The sequence below is a fragment of the Rhinolophus sinicus genome, chromosome 3 (genome assembly GCF_057876585.1).
Source record: "Rhinolophus sinicus isolate RSI-liver-muscle chromosome 3, RSI-T2T, whole genome shotgun sequence".
Lineage (NCBI taxonomy): Eukaryota > Metazoa > Chordata > Mammalia > Chiroptera > Rhinolophidae > Rhinolophus > Rhinolophus sinicus.
This window is the reverse complement of record NC_142503.1, coordinates 103,891,020-103,904,942: the sequence shown is the minus strand read 5'-3', so window position 1 is coordinate 103,904,942 and position 13,923 is coordinate 103,891,020. Positions and strand designations below refer to the sequence as shown.

Here is a 13,923-nt window from a genome sequence, read left to right as displayed (position 1 = left end):
GGGCTAGAAACTGTTATACCTACTTAATTGATGTGGAAACTAAGGCTTAGAGTTTAATGTATTTACCTCTGTTTGTAACACAAGGAGTTAGCACTCAAACTCAGGTTTGTTGGACTTGAAAGCTTATGTTCTTAAACACATACCAACTATGCAGCTTTCCCAGGGTTCCTGAAGAATAAAATGCTCCTTGACTAGTGGGATTCTTTTTCCCTCATGGATCTCACCATCTCTTGAAGTCAGTGATATTTCTTAAGTTTGGTAACATTTATTTTCGTGCTTATTTTATGACACCTCTATTAGGAAAAGGTGTTTTCATTGTTTGTATTTGATACTCTCAGTGAACTAGACTTATTTACAGTTTTTTTCTTATTAATGTTTTTCTCCAAAGACATTCTGGATTCTGTAATACCATTGACACTACTAAAAGCATTTTTCAAATAAATTTTGTGCTTAAGTGTAGTCAGGATGAATTAAAAAGTCGGCAGCTTCTGGGAAACTTCTGTGAGTGTGTGAACTTTTCAGTTTCCCCTTGTTAATTTCAGGGTTTGTTTTATATATTCTGAAGCTACGTTATTGGGTACGCATAAACCTTTGTGTATGCACTATTTTTGTCTCATTTAATGAGTTTCACATAATATCCTATGTTGTCTGATATTAGCCCTGCTACACTCTATTTTATGATTACTAATATGTTTAGATTTAACTACTGCTGTTGTAAGTTGTGCTTTATATTTACCATGTTTGTCCTTTGGTTGTTTAGTTGCCTTGATCAAGTTTCTCGGCACCCCCCCCCCAATAATTTCACAGTTGTATACTTTATTTTAGTGTTTCTAGTGGCCATCCTTAAAATTTGTATTTGCATAGTTAAAACTATGTTTGTAATAATATTTAATTGCAGTGTTTATATCCATATGTAATAATATTTAATTGCAGTGTTTATATCCATGCCTTGCACAAGACAAAAATTGTAGCATACTTTCTCTGTTATTTCTTCTCACAGCTTGATTAAATTGGTATTTGAATTTTTAATTTGATGTTAAGTAGTTTCACTCAGTATGTTTAGCTTTTTTTTTCTAATTTGTTTCTTGCATCCCACTGTTTTCCCCAAATTTACCTTTTTTTCTTCTAGGCTATGTTCGTAGTCACGTAAGTCAAGTCTCATAAATGATAAATTTTTGCATATTCTAAGAGAAATCCTTAATATTTTGAGATTTTTGGGGTTGGTTTTGAAAACATAGCCTTTGGGCCGTTTAAGTCCAGAGGGCCCATATTTTTGGTTTGGGGAAATTCTCAGCTGTTACTTTTTCAGTGTTACCTTCTCTCCATTCTCTTAATACTTTCTGGAATTTCTTTTGGTCACATATTGAAACTTCTGGATCTCTTTTTCAGGTCTTCTGATTTTTTCAAAATATTTCTTCTGTACTTATCTTTTTCTACTCTAGTCTGTGAAAGTTCCTCAGGTTTACCTTTAATTCACTAACTTGCCTTCCCCCCCCCCCCTCCAACTCATCAGGGATTTTATTCTGATAGGAATATATCATTTTACAGAGAAATTCAAAAACTTCTGCTGAAATTTTTTAAAGTTTTTTCAGCTACAGATGACATTCAATTTTACTTTATATTAGTTTCAGGTGTACAGCATAGTGATTAGACATTTATATAGTTTATGCAGTGATTCCGCCTGATTAGTCTAGTACCCACCTGACACTATACATAGTTGTTGCAACATTATTGACTATATTCTCTATGCTGTACTTTACATCCCCATGTATTTCTTACTCCCTTCACCTTTTTCACCCAGCTCCCCAACCCCTCCCCCACTTTTCTGGCAACCGTCAGTTTGTTCTCTGTATCTATAAGTCTGTTTCTGTTTTGTTTGTTCGTTTATTTTCTGCATCCATTCTGCTATTTAGCCATCTTGAATTTTTTATTTCAACAGTATCCAATTTATTCACTTTAGTAACTTTATTCTTGTTTTGTAGATGCTATCTCTCCATTATCGCTCATGACGTAACTATTAACACTGTTTTCTTTTAGACTGTTTATCAATAAATAAACAGAACTTAAAATATGTATTAGTATTTGGTACCCTTCCAAGTATATCATTTTCAGATTGGTCACATTCTAGGCTATAGTAAATTCCAAGGAAAATTGATATGCATTCTATTCTCATACTTCCAAGTAATTCTTAAAAACCAAAAATGAAATTACTAAAATAGTTAAAACTAATGAGAGTACGTGCAAATAAGGAATGTGGCTGAGAGTATGTACAAATAAGGAATACTGTACAGGGGAATATACAGTATTAACATTTTTATAAGAAGCGTTAATATTTAATTTTTATAAGAAAAAGAAAAAGATGTAGAAAACAAGCTAAGCCTTTGAAATAGGAAGTTAGAGAAATACAAAATAAACCCCAAGAGAGTAGAATAAGTACTTAAGATAAAGCAACATTAATGGAATTGAGAGCAAAATTAAATAAATAAAACAAAAAGATAGTTCTTTGAAATGGATTTTAAAAAGGAATTAAAAGAATGAGAAGACAAGTCACAGATGGAGAAAATATTTGCAAAAGGCATCTGATAAAAGACTTATCTGAAATGTACAAAGAACTCTTTAAAACCCAACAATAGGAAAACAGTCCATTTAAAACATGGGCACAAATCTGAACTAGATGCCTCACCAAAGAAGATACACAGATGTCAAACAAGCATATGAAGAGTTACTCAGCGTCCTACAGCGTTAGGATATTGTTGATTACAACGAGATCCCACTGCACATCTATTAGAATGACCAAATTCCAAAACATTGACACCACCAAATAGTGGTGAGGGTTGGAGCAACAGAAACTCTCCATTGCTGGTGAGGAATCCAAAGTTGTACAGCCATTTGCTTTCAGTTTGGCAGTTTCTTACAAAACTAACATACTTTATCCATACAATCCAGCAGTCAGCCTTCTTGGTATTTACCCAAGTGAGTTAAAAACTTATGTCCACACATAAACCTGCACACAGGTGTTCATAGCAGCTTTATTCATAATTTCCAAAACTTGGAGCAAAAGATGTCCTTCAGTAGGTGAATGGATGAATAAATTTGGTACCTCCAGACAACAGAATATATTATTCAGCTCTAGTCATAAAAAGACACAGAGGAAACTTAAATGCCTCTTACTAAGTGCGAAGAAACCATGCTGAAAAAGCTGCATATTGTGTGATTCCACCTATATGGCATTCTGGAAAAGATAAAACTATGAGGTAGTAAGAAATATATCAGTCATTACCAAGGGTTGGTGGTGGTGGAGGGAATGTGTATGCAGAGCCAAAAGGATTTTGGGGGCAGTGAAAATATTCTGTTTGAAATTGTTACAGTGGGAAAATATCACTACACATTTGTCCAGACACATACAATATACAGCACCAAAAGTGGGCCCTAATGTAAATGAGCTTCGGGTGATAGTGACGTGTCAGCATAGGTTCATTGGTTGGTCAAGTGCACCACTCAGTTGGGCGATGCGGATTGTGAGGGAGGTTGGGGAGGGGTGGGGGGGGGTTGGGCAGGGTTATATGGGACACTCCTTTCTGCTCAGTTTTGGTGTGAGCTTAAAACTGCTCTAAAAAAGGAAAGTCTGTTATGGAAAGGGGGGAATAAACTGCTGGCAAATGTGATGGGAGGGCAGGAAGGCACAGATAAACAATATTGGTAATAATGCATAATTGCAGATGGGAAAAATATTTCAAAATTATAAATGAATATACCGTGTACCACTTTTGGCAATATAGAAACATAACTATTGAATGAATTTATGGCCTAGTAGGATTTCTCCTAGGAATGGAAGAATAGGTCACCATTGGGGGGAAAAAGCTCATCTAGAGCATTTACTCCTTTAACAGGTTAACGAAAAGAAACTGAAAGGCAATCACAATGCCAACGATGCATTTAATATCATGCGTTTATTCATGATTGAGAAAAAATGGTTTTTAGCAAACAGAGTGTAATTTCCTAGCATAACAAAGGGCATCAACTAATAATCCACAGCAAAATTATACTTAATGTTGAAACATTAGGAGCAGGCCCATGAAATTAAACAAGGTTACTGGCTGTCACCACCATTTTAAACGTATTGAAAGTTCTGATAAAATAATACTTGGAAAATTAAAGTGGTATGAAGATAAAGAAGGAAATTTTATGTTAGACAATATAATCATTTACCTAGGAAACCCAAGAGAATCAACTGATAAACTGTTAAAAAGCGTTTATTAGACTCACCTGAGAACTTAAAAAACATATAATCCAGTGCCCACACCCCTCTCCATTCCTCCCCCCCCCCAAACCTTAATACTCCTGGAAAATGAAAAAACGAATGTAAGGAGGCTTACTTAGTTTCAATGACACTGTGCACCTCCCAATTCTTGAGTATAAAAATGAAGGATAATAAAGTGTAAAAATCTTATAACTATTTAGAATCCCAGGAATGAAAAGGAAAGGTAGACAATATGGCCAATGGTTTTTGTTACATAGTATTAAATATCTTGCTTCCCATTTGGTAATGCAGAATGTATTCAAGTATCATTTCTATTCATTTTGACGTACTTGAAGATAAATCTTATCATACTCAAAATTGTGCAGTATTTAAAATTTCCTCCACTTTCCTCTCTTTCCTCATTTCCACACGCCAGGCATATGTTTCTTTTATTTATTTATTTATTTATTTATTTATTTATTTATTTATTTATTTATTAGTGAGCCATAGTCACTGTCCAGTGAGGGAAATAGAGTTGTAAGTAGATTCCTGCCAATAATTCCCCAGACTTTTAGTCCACAATTTAAGCAAATTTGTCCTGACCCTAAATACGAGTGACTTATTCTTTTTAAAAATAAATTTTGGTGAAGGGAGGGGGATGAAGGGCTGGAGCATATGGGACATTTTAACTTTTTGGTCTCTTATCTCTCAGCAGATTTCCAGACCTTTGTCATTCTCTTTCTCACCCAGCCTTCTGCTTTTTGACTCTGTCAATTAGTTTCTCTTCTGTTTTACAAATTAAACAATTTTCTTTACTCATTAGATTCTTCCCATGCTCGTTCAGATGAATCAAAACAGCAAATCAGATAATCAGAACTGCAGCAATAACTGTATCTGGCCCACTTCTTTAAGGCCAACTTTTTCATCTGGGATTTGATCTTATATAATTTTCGTGATAGTAGAGTTAGCACTTGTATGTCACTGTGATAGCCACATTAGTAATAATACATTGTTTCACAATTATCGTCTGGTATATGAAAGTAAATTTGGTTTGTCAGAAACTTGCCTTTTGTGATAGCATTCATCACTATTCTACAGTATACTGGGGTTTTCCTGTTTAAATGATTCAGGCATTATCGGAGAGCAGTGCGTGGAAAGTGGCAAATGCACCATCTAATTGTACTATAGTGGTTAAGAACAAGAGATCTCTCCTCTCCCACCTAGTAGCTGCTTGAACTTGGAGTAATTTAGTTACCTCATGTGAAGTGATTTTTCTTTTATCTATTCTGTTGTCTGCTACTTCACTATATAAATTCAAGAATGTTTTTGAAGGTTAACTACATGTAAGACATTGAACACAGGTTTGGTGATGAAGAGGTACACACAACAATGTGTCATACAGTTTGCACCCCCAAGGTACTTAGAGATAAAGCTTTACGGGAATATATTAAAGGTTATTTCTTACTTAGGTGGGAAAGGGTTTATTGATGAGATGGCATTTGATTGGACTGGAAGGGCAGGAGGGTATGGAAACCTGGGCATTTCAGGTTCGGAAAACAAATGGTGTGGAGAAAATTTAAGGAACATACGAGGTCTGACAATTAAGTTCGCAAGCTTGTCACTGTGCACTTACATTGGCAGCACTGTACAAGCAGCTCGGTAAGGTTTCATAACCTTGGTATATCCGTGTCTCACAGCTGTGTTCGTGTCAACGTGTGACGGTGTCCTGCTGAGTGGCATTCATTATTGTTGTGTGTTTTTGTGTGTGATCGTGAGAATGTCTGAGCTTGAATTAGAGCAATGAACAAACATTACATTTGTTGTTAAATTTAGCAAGAGTGGAAGTGAAATCAGGGACATGTTAGTCCAAGTTTAGGGGATAATGCCATGAAGAAAACGGCAGTGTGCAAATGGATTAAACGTTTTTCTGAGGGGAGAGAATGCGTCACTGATGAAGAGAGGTCAGGGCGGCCAGTAATGAGCAGGACTGAGGAAAACATTGCAGAAATTCATCGAATTGTGTGTCAACATCGTCGGCTGTGAGAAGCATAGCAGACCAAGTAAACATCGATAGAGAAACAGGAAAATCTGAACTGAAAATCTTGGCGTGAGAGAGGTGTGTGCAAAAATGATCTCGAAGGAGCTCACCGATGAACAAAAGCAAAGGAAATTCAAAGTTTGCCAAGACCTTTTGGAGAGGCAAGATGATGTTTTGGGCCATGTTATCACTGATGATGAAACCTGGGTGTACCAACACAGCCCTGAAACAAAACATCAAAGTGCGCAATGGAAGTCAGCCAATTCTCCATGACCAAAAAAATTCTGTCAGTCCAAATCAAGAGTCAAAACAATGTTGCTAACCTTTTTTGATATCAGAGGGATTGTTCATTATGAATTTGTACCAATTGGACAGTTAACCAAGTTTACTATTTGGAAGCGCTGAACAGGCTGCTTGAAAAGTTAGACGACCTGAACTTTTCACCAACAATTCATGGCTCTTGCATCACGACAATGCACCAGCTCACACAGCACTGTCTGTGAGGGAGTTTTTAGCCAGTAAACAAATAACTGTATTAGAACACTCTCCCTACTCAGCTGATCTGCCCAATGACTTCTTTCTTCACCTGAAGATAAAGGAAATACTGAAAGAAAGACATTGTGTTGACATTCAGGACATCAAGGGTAATACGCCAACAGCTGTGATGGCCATTCCAGAAAAAGAGTTCCAAAATTGCTTTGAAGGGTGGACTAGGCGCTGGTGTCCATGTGTAGCTTCCCCAAGGGCATACTTCGAAGGTGATTGTAGTGATATTCAGCAGTGAGGTATGTAGCACACTTTCTGGGATGAGTTTGCGCACTTAATTGTCAGACCTCATATATTCTACAGAACAGCTGACTGTTCAACAGCAGCAATTGAAAGTGATAGTAGAATGATACCTCAATAGGTTGAAAGAAAATAAATGCCAAATTAGAATACTGTGTTCAAGGAAAGTGTATTCGCAAACAGTGCTATCTTTTAATATAAATGGCTTTATGTTATACACAGCCTTGGTATTTTTTTAAGCCAACATTTTAAGTTCTATCAATGTTGGTTGAAATTTTAAAGACTCAAAATTATTTAAGGAAGTATTTGGATATTAAGGGGGAAATTGTGGAATGCAAGCTAAGGTTGCTTAAGGGTGGAGTTTATTACCTTAAATGCATATATAAAAAATGTAATAAGCTAAGAATTCATCTTAAAAGTTTCAAGTAATGAGCTAGATGTGTCAAGATAGGGAAAGAACTACAAAGTAAATGCAGAGAAAGTACAAGAAGAAAGACTAGAATTTAATGAAATAGAAAAGAAACATACAGTAGAGGGAATCAAGAAGCCACATGATGTTTGTTTGTTTTTTATCAGCCTTCACTACCTTTGTAGTTTCTACCACTTGAAAGCTATACTATTTGACTTTTGAAATCTTTTCATACTTTTACTTTGTAGTTATTCCTCTATACTTGTACCCAGTTGGGATGCCTTCAGCTATTTGGACCCCAGTCTCCTCAAGAGCTATGTATATCTTTGCACACATGTGGAGAGCATCAGTAATATTTCATTCTGGGGTTGTGCTCACAGACATCATTTACAATTCTGTACGTAATATATGAGGTCAGACAATTAAGTTTGCGAACTCATCCGAGAAAAAAAAGTTCTACATACCTCTGCTGAATATCACTATGGTCACCTTGGTAGTACTCCCCTTGGGAAGCTATGCACTGACGCCAGTGCCTGGCCCACCCTTCAAAGCAATTTTGGAACTCTTTTTCTGGAATGGCCATCACAGCTGTTGGCGTATTACCCTTGATGTCCTGAATGTCATCAAAATGTCTTCCTTTCAGTATTTCCTTTATCTTCGGGTAAAGAAGGAAGTCACTGGGGGCCAGATCAGGTGAGTAGGGAGGGTGTTCCAATACAGTGATTTGTTTACTGGCTAAAAACTCCCTCACAGACAGTGCTGTGTGAGCTGGTGCATTGTCCTGATGCAAGAGCCATGAATTGTTGGCAAAAAGTTCAGGTCATCTAACTTTTTCAGGCAGCCTTTTCAGCACTTCCAAATAGTAAACTTGGTTAACTGTGTGTCCAGTTTGTACAAATTCGTAATGAATAATTCCATTGATATCACAAAAGGTTAGCAACAGTGTTACAAGAAGTTTGTGAACTTAATTGTCACATCTCTGTACAGCTTGTGTGATGCCTTCTGGATCTCCTTATTCTCTGAATTCTTATCACTTTTGCTATTTTCTATTATTTCCCAAGCGTTTTCCTCCTACCTCTTGCATACCTAGCATATCATATTGCAAATAAGTTTCCTTGTCTTTCCTTCAAAGCAATTAACATTGCCACTAACTAGCACAATTCCTACATATATTTGCTTAATCTGTGATGGAACTAAGTAAAAATGGATCTTAATTCTATACTGTCTTATATTTTGATTGCTTATTAGTTTCAGCATAGCTAGATTTTAAACATACTTTGGTTTAAGGCTCTCAGCATTTCCAACCTGAGGACTTCCATTAAATATATTGAAACACCATTAGCACAAGAATAAAAGGATACTTCTCTTCTATACTAGAAGGAACAATTTTTCTCTTTAATTGGAATCAAACCCACTGTTGAATCACAAGTAGTTTGTTTCATTTTATTTACTAAGTTGTGCTGCTCATGTGCAGCCAAAAGAGAAGACCATTGAGCAGGGCAGAGGGCGGACCTCCGTTGAATGCACAAATTTGGACGGAGGGCATAGAAGCCATTATCTTTATTTTCTTTGAAGTAAAAATAGTTTTAAAAAATGATATTGGTTCTTGTCATTTTTGGGACTATCGTCTCTTGGGGAAATACTAAAAGCTTTGGAGCTTCTCGTGGTGGCAGCGGGGGCGAGGAGGGGATGAACATGTGTAAATAAGTTACAATGTTTGGGGTACTGTACAGTTGGTGAAGTTCCAAGGGCTTCAGGTTAGAAGAATTCGTTAAATTGAAATAATCATGATTCAATCATGATCAAGCCAGAGAACATGGACAAATGCCAGTAAAGGTGTGGCTGGAACCTATGAAATCAGCATTTGTGTCTTCTGAAGCCTCTAGTGTGGAGTTCTCGTCTCTGTTACGAAGGGAGTAGTCATTAGCTTCTTAAAATGTGTGGCATAGTTTCAGATCTACCTTGAAAGTACATACAAAATAAAATCTTATTCTTCAGAAAAGCCTTTTGATTCGCAAAATGTTGATAATGGTTGTAGCTGTATGTTAGGTGAGTATACGGGAATTCAGTATACTGTTCGTTTGGCTCTCCTGAGGGGGCCAGAAGAGAGAGAGAGAGAGAGAGAGAGAGAGAGAGAGAGAGAGAGAGAGAGTGTGTGTGTGTGTGTGTGTGTGTTTGAGCCCTGTGTATCCAAGAGTGCTGCATCTACAGATTCAACCAACCTCAGATAAAAAATACTCAGAAAAAAGATGTTATGTTGTTGCTGACATGTGTACTAGTAATTAAGCCTATGATGGTTGCCTCTGTACTGAACATGTACAGTCTTTTCTTGTCATTATTCCCTAATCAATACAGTATAACAGCTATTTCCATGGCATTTACATTGTATTGGGTACTATAAGTAATCTACAGATGACTTAACGTGCATGGTGAGATGTGCGTAGGTTACATGCCAGTGCCACGCCATTTTATATGAAGGACTTGAGCATCTGTGGATTTTGGTATCCATGAGGGTCCTGGGACCAATCCCCACTAATACTGAGGGACAACTATATATAAAACTTTCTGTAATAAATGGGGTGGGAACCTTTTTGGAAGATGGCATGATTTTGCTAATTCAAGCTTAGAAGGAGTTAATCTTACCTGTTTCATTGTGGTTAGTTTCTTAATACACTTCCTTTCGTCACGGCTCAGAACTCAAAAGAATAAAAGGATAAAGTACAGAGGAATACATGGCAGAAAGTTTCTCAAAAATTACAGAATAAGATTTTTTGTATTGCAACTTGAAAGTAGTATTACTTAGTAGCTTCTTTGTCAAGTGCTCTTTTGCTGAGCAGTACAGTACGCAAGCACAGGAAATTATATGTTTTTTGTTAAATTTTTTTTTTTTAGGTTGAGTTTTTCCCAATAGGGGAAACATCTTAATCTCTAAAAGTATTCTACTTTTCCTTAAAAATGCATGATCAGTATGTTTGTTTATCTATAAAATGTATAATACATTAATATTAAAATGTGAACTAAATTTATTTTTTAGATTAGCATTAAAAACCCCAAAACTTTTAAAGCAAGTTCTTAATAAGACTTGTGTAAGTCCTCATTAGATCTTTTTTAAAATGAGTACCAAAAGTCATCCTTAGATAAAAAGAGTTTCTATTCCTAAATCTTAAGTTTTAGTTCTGTGGAATTGTATAGAGTTTATATGTGTCATCTTAAATAATTTTAGTCCTTCTTTTAAAAGAATAGCTTTAGGGCCGGCCCGGTGGCTCAGGCAGTTAGAGCTCCGTGCTCCTAACTCCGAAGGCTGCCGGTTCGATTCCCACATGCGCCAGTGGGCTCTCAACCACAAGGTTGCCGGTTCGACTCCCGCAAGGGATGGTGGGCTGTGCCCCCTGCAACTAGCAACGGCAACTGGACCTGGAGCTGAGCTGCGCCCTCCACAACTAAGACTGAAAGAACAACAACTTGAAGCCGAACAGAACCCTCCACAACTAAGATTGAAAGGACAACAATTTGACCATTGTTCCCCAATAAAGTCCTGTTCCCCTTCCCCAATAAAATCTTTAAAAAAAATTAAAAAAAAATTAAAAATTAAATAAAATAAAAGAATAGCTTTAAAAACCACAAAGGATGCAGTGAATCTTTTAATTTGTATGAAAATTTACATTCTACTTCAGGAGCCCTTTTAAAATTGTTATCAAAGCCATACAATTTATAGTTTTTAAAAATCTAGTAGTTTTACAAGCATTATAAGTTAAAAAAGAGAAACAAAAAACATTTCCCAGTCTTCTTAAGAAGAGAAGGAAATGTTACTTCAATATTTCTTAGGAACTTGCTTATGTTACCATATTGTACTATATCTATCTGCTGGCTTATTTCTGTAGAAAGAGAGTTAAGCTCTGAAACCAATGTCTACTGGGGAAAGCCTCTCTTAGTGTGTCTGGTCCCTTGTTCTGTTTTGCTGTTTTAAGACTTATCATTTTAATTTCGTGTTATTTTGGCTTTTTATAAATATGATGGCAATTCTTATTCGTATGATTTAAATGAACTTAATCCGTTTCTATGCTCCTTTTTTGCTTAAATATACCTTTTCTAAAAGTGGAAAAAATTACACCATTAGAAGCAGGTTAATGGGGACAAAAGGTAGTTGGAATGGCAATCTGTAGAAGAGATCGTGTCATAGATCGTTTTTTAGTGCTTTGTCAGAACTATAAGGCATACAATAATTGTAACTGTTTAGTTGCCTTTTGAAATTGAAGTCTGGTACCCATAAAAATGCCACATGAGAATGTTGAAATAAAAACTTTTGTTATTTAGAAGTATAAGTATGTATATATGCATGTTCATACACGAATATATATAGTGTATGATGTATATTCTTAGAAGTTTGTGTGTGTGTGTGTGTGTGTGTGTGTGTGTGTTTGCGTGTTTGCTCCTCAGGCTTATAGCACTAGATTATGGACGTGTTATAAATATGGAATGGGAGCATCAAACACCTGTAAGGGGGACTGAACTCTGATAACCTAAGAACATACAGTAGAAACTTCCACTGTATAACTTTAAATTAGTTTAACATGTTTGCTTTTCTGATTCTGTTGTGAAAATAAGGATTCCTTCAACAGTGGTCTTTTTATGAAGTATGAAGCCCTAGTGGCTTTTAAGTAAATTCCTAATGGCAAAATTAAATATTGATTTTGATGCAAACAATGATTCTACAGTCATTTAGAATTCAAAAAGAAACACTGGCTAGTGATGTTGCTTAGCAGCCATGTCCCCTCTCCCCACACCCATTGTTTTTAGGCTGTAACCTTTCCTGCCTTGAAATTTAATTCATATTATTTCCTATGTTTCTGTCTTGTCTAGCAGTCAAATAAAATAAAAACTTAAGGTTTAGATACTCTGCAAAGATGGCTGATTAAGTGGTAGTTTGCCTAACTATATTTCTGTAAATGCTGGCTGAACAGAAAGAAAACTAGAGAGAGAAGAGGATTTATACTCTATTGAGAAACCTCTCAAATTGCCCTTGAAATCTAGGCTGAGAGATGGGGTGAAAAAACTGTGCCCTTCTCCCACTGAGGAAAGGCTGGATTGAAGGTAAAACCACAGTGCCATTCTGGTTTTATTTTCATCAATATGATTTTTTCAAAAGGATGAGTAAGGGTTGTAGGAATGGAGAGAAGCAGTGTCCCAGGATAACTTCACAGCTGTTTACCAAAGTCAGTGAAGCAGAGAGATTACTGTGTGTTAACTCATTAAACAAGGTGCCTGAATTGCAGTGCTTCATTCACACTGACTCAGTCTCTTCATTTGGGCCTGTTTTTCATAAGGATGTACATAGAAGCCAGCAAACTGAAGGAACTTTCAAATAGTGACCAGGTATACAGTGTGTGGGGAGTTGAGAATCCACTCACGTTCTTGAGCATTGTAGTCCTAAATAAAACTGTCATAATTTGGGGACAGTGGCGGGGGTGGGTGGGTGGGGAGCTTCTTCGCTCTCTTAAGGAAATTAAATGAAGACTGTGAGATAAAGGGTCAAAGTGAACTGATAAAAACACCACCACAATGGAAAACAAAGCTCACAGAACTAAGAAAGAGAATGTATAGTGCTAGGTGGATACTGTTGAATAACGATGATGTATACCTGAAACTAATATAATATTGTATGTTAGCTATATTTTAATAAAAGTCTTAAAAAATACAAAAAAAAAAAAAGAATGAAGGGACAAGGTATTACTCGCAGCATTTAAAACCACATTAGCAACAGCACGAAATAGTGCAGATACTATGAAAATAGAGATATGTGAGCCAGGAAAAAAAACAAAGAAGGAATTAGCAGATGGTAAACACAAGACAAATTAACAAAGATTGGGTTGGATACAAATCAGGTAGGAGGACAGTCTTAGTAACTAAAGGATTTTGAAGTGCTTAAGACCTGAATGGCATTTCAAAAGAGAAACAGTTAAATGGTTAAGATAAACCCTACAGAACTATTAAATTTCAAGAATGAAACCTGTATATGTACCAGTTGAAAAAGGATTTGAATTAGAAAATGAGAAAAATTATTTTGACCACAGACTTCAGTAACAACAGGTACCAGAAGAAAATGGATGCTGTTAGTATAGCAAATATTGGGGGAGAACGGGGAGTGGGGGGAGGCAGATTTGGCTAAAATGAGCATTAGAATACATTTCAATGTTTGAGTTGTGTCTAGGTAATTAGGATAATCAAGTTTAGGAAACTAAGTGTTTTTATCATTATTGAAAAAAGCTATAGAGTGCAAAAACAATGTAATTAGCGAAAAAAATTATAATCAACTGGGAAAAGCTCCAGCAAGTACCAACCAAAACTAGAGAGTTAAGTGTAGATTCATTTCATATAAAGGCAATCAATATATTATTTAAAGTTGACAATTAAAAAATAGGTTTAAGTATTGATTTTAAGTTATGGTTAGTA

General features: G+C 36.1%; 1 protein-coding gene across 2 annotated transcripts in view; it reads left to right on the top strand.

Annotated features, from left to right (window-relative positions):
- ARIH1 (ariadne RBR E3 ubiquitin protein ligase 1) overlaps window positions 1-13,923 on the top strand; it is a 103,432-nt gene that overhangs the window by 46,078 nt on the left and 43,431 nt on the right. The gene's annotated exons all lie outside the window — the stretch shown is intronic.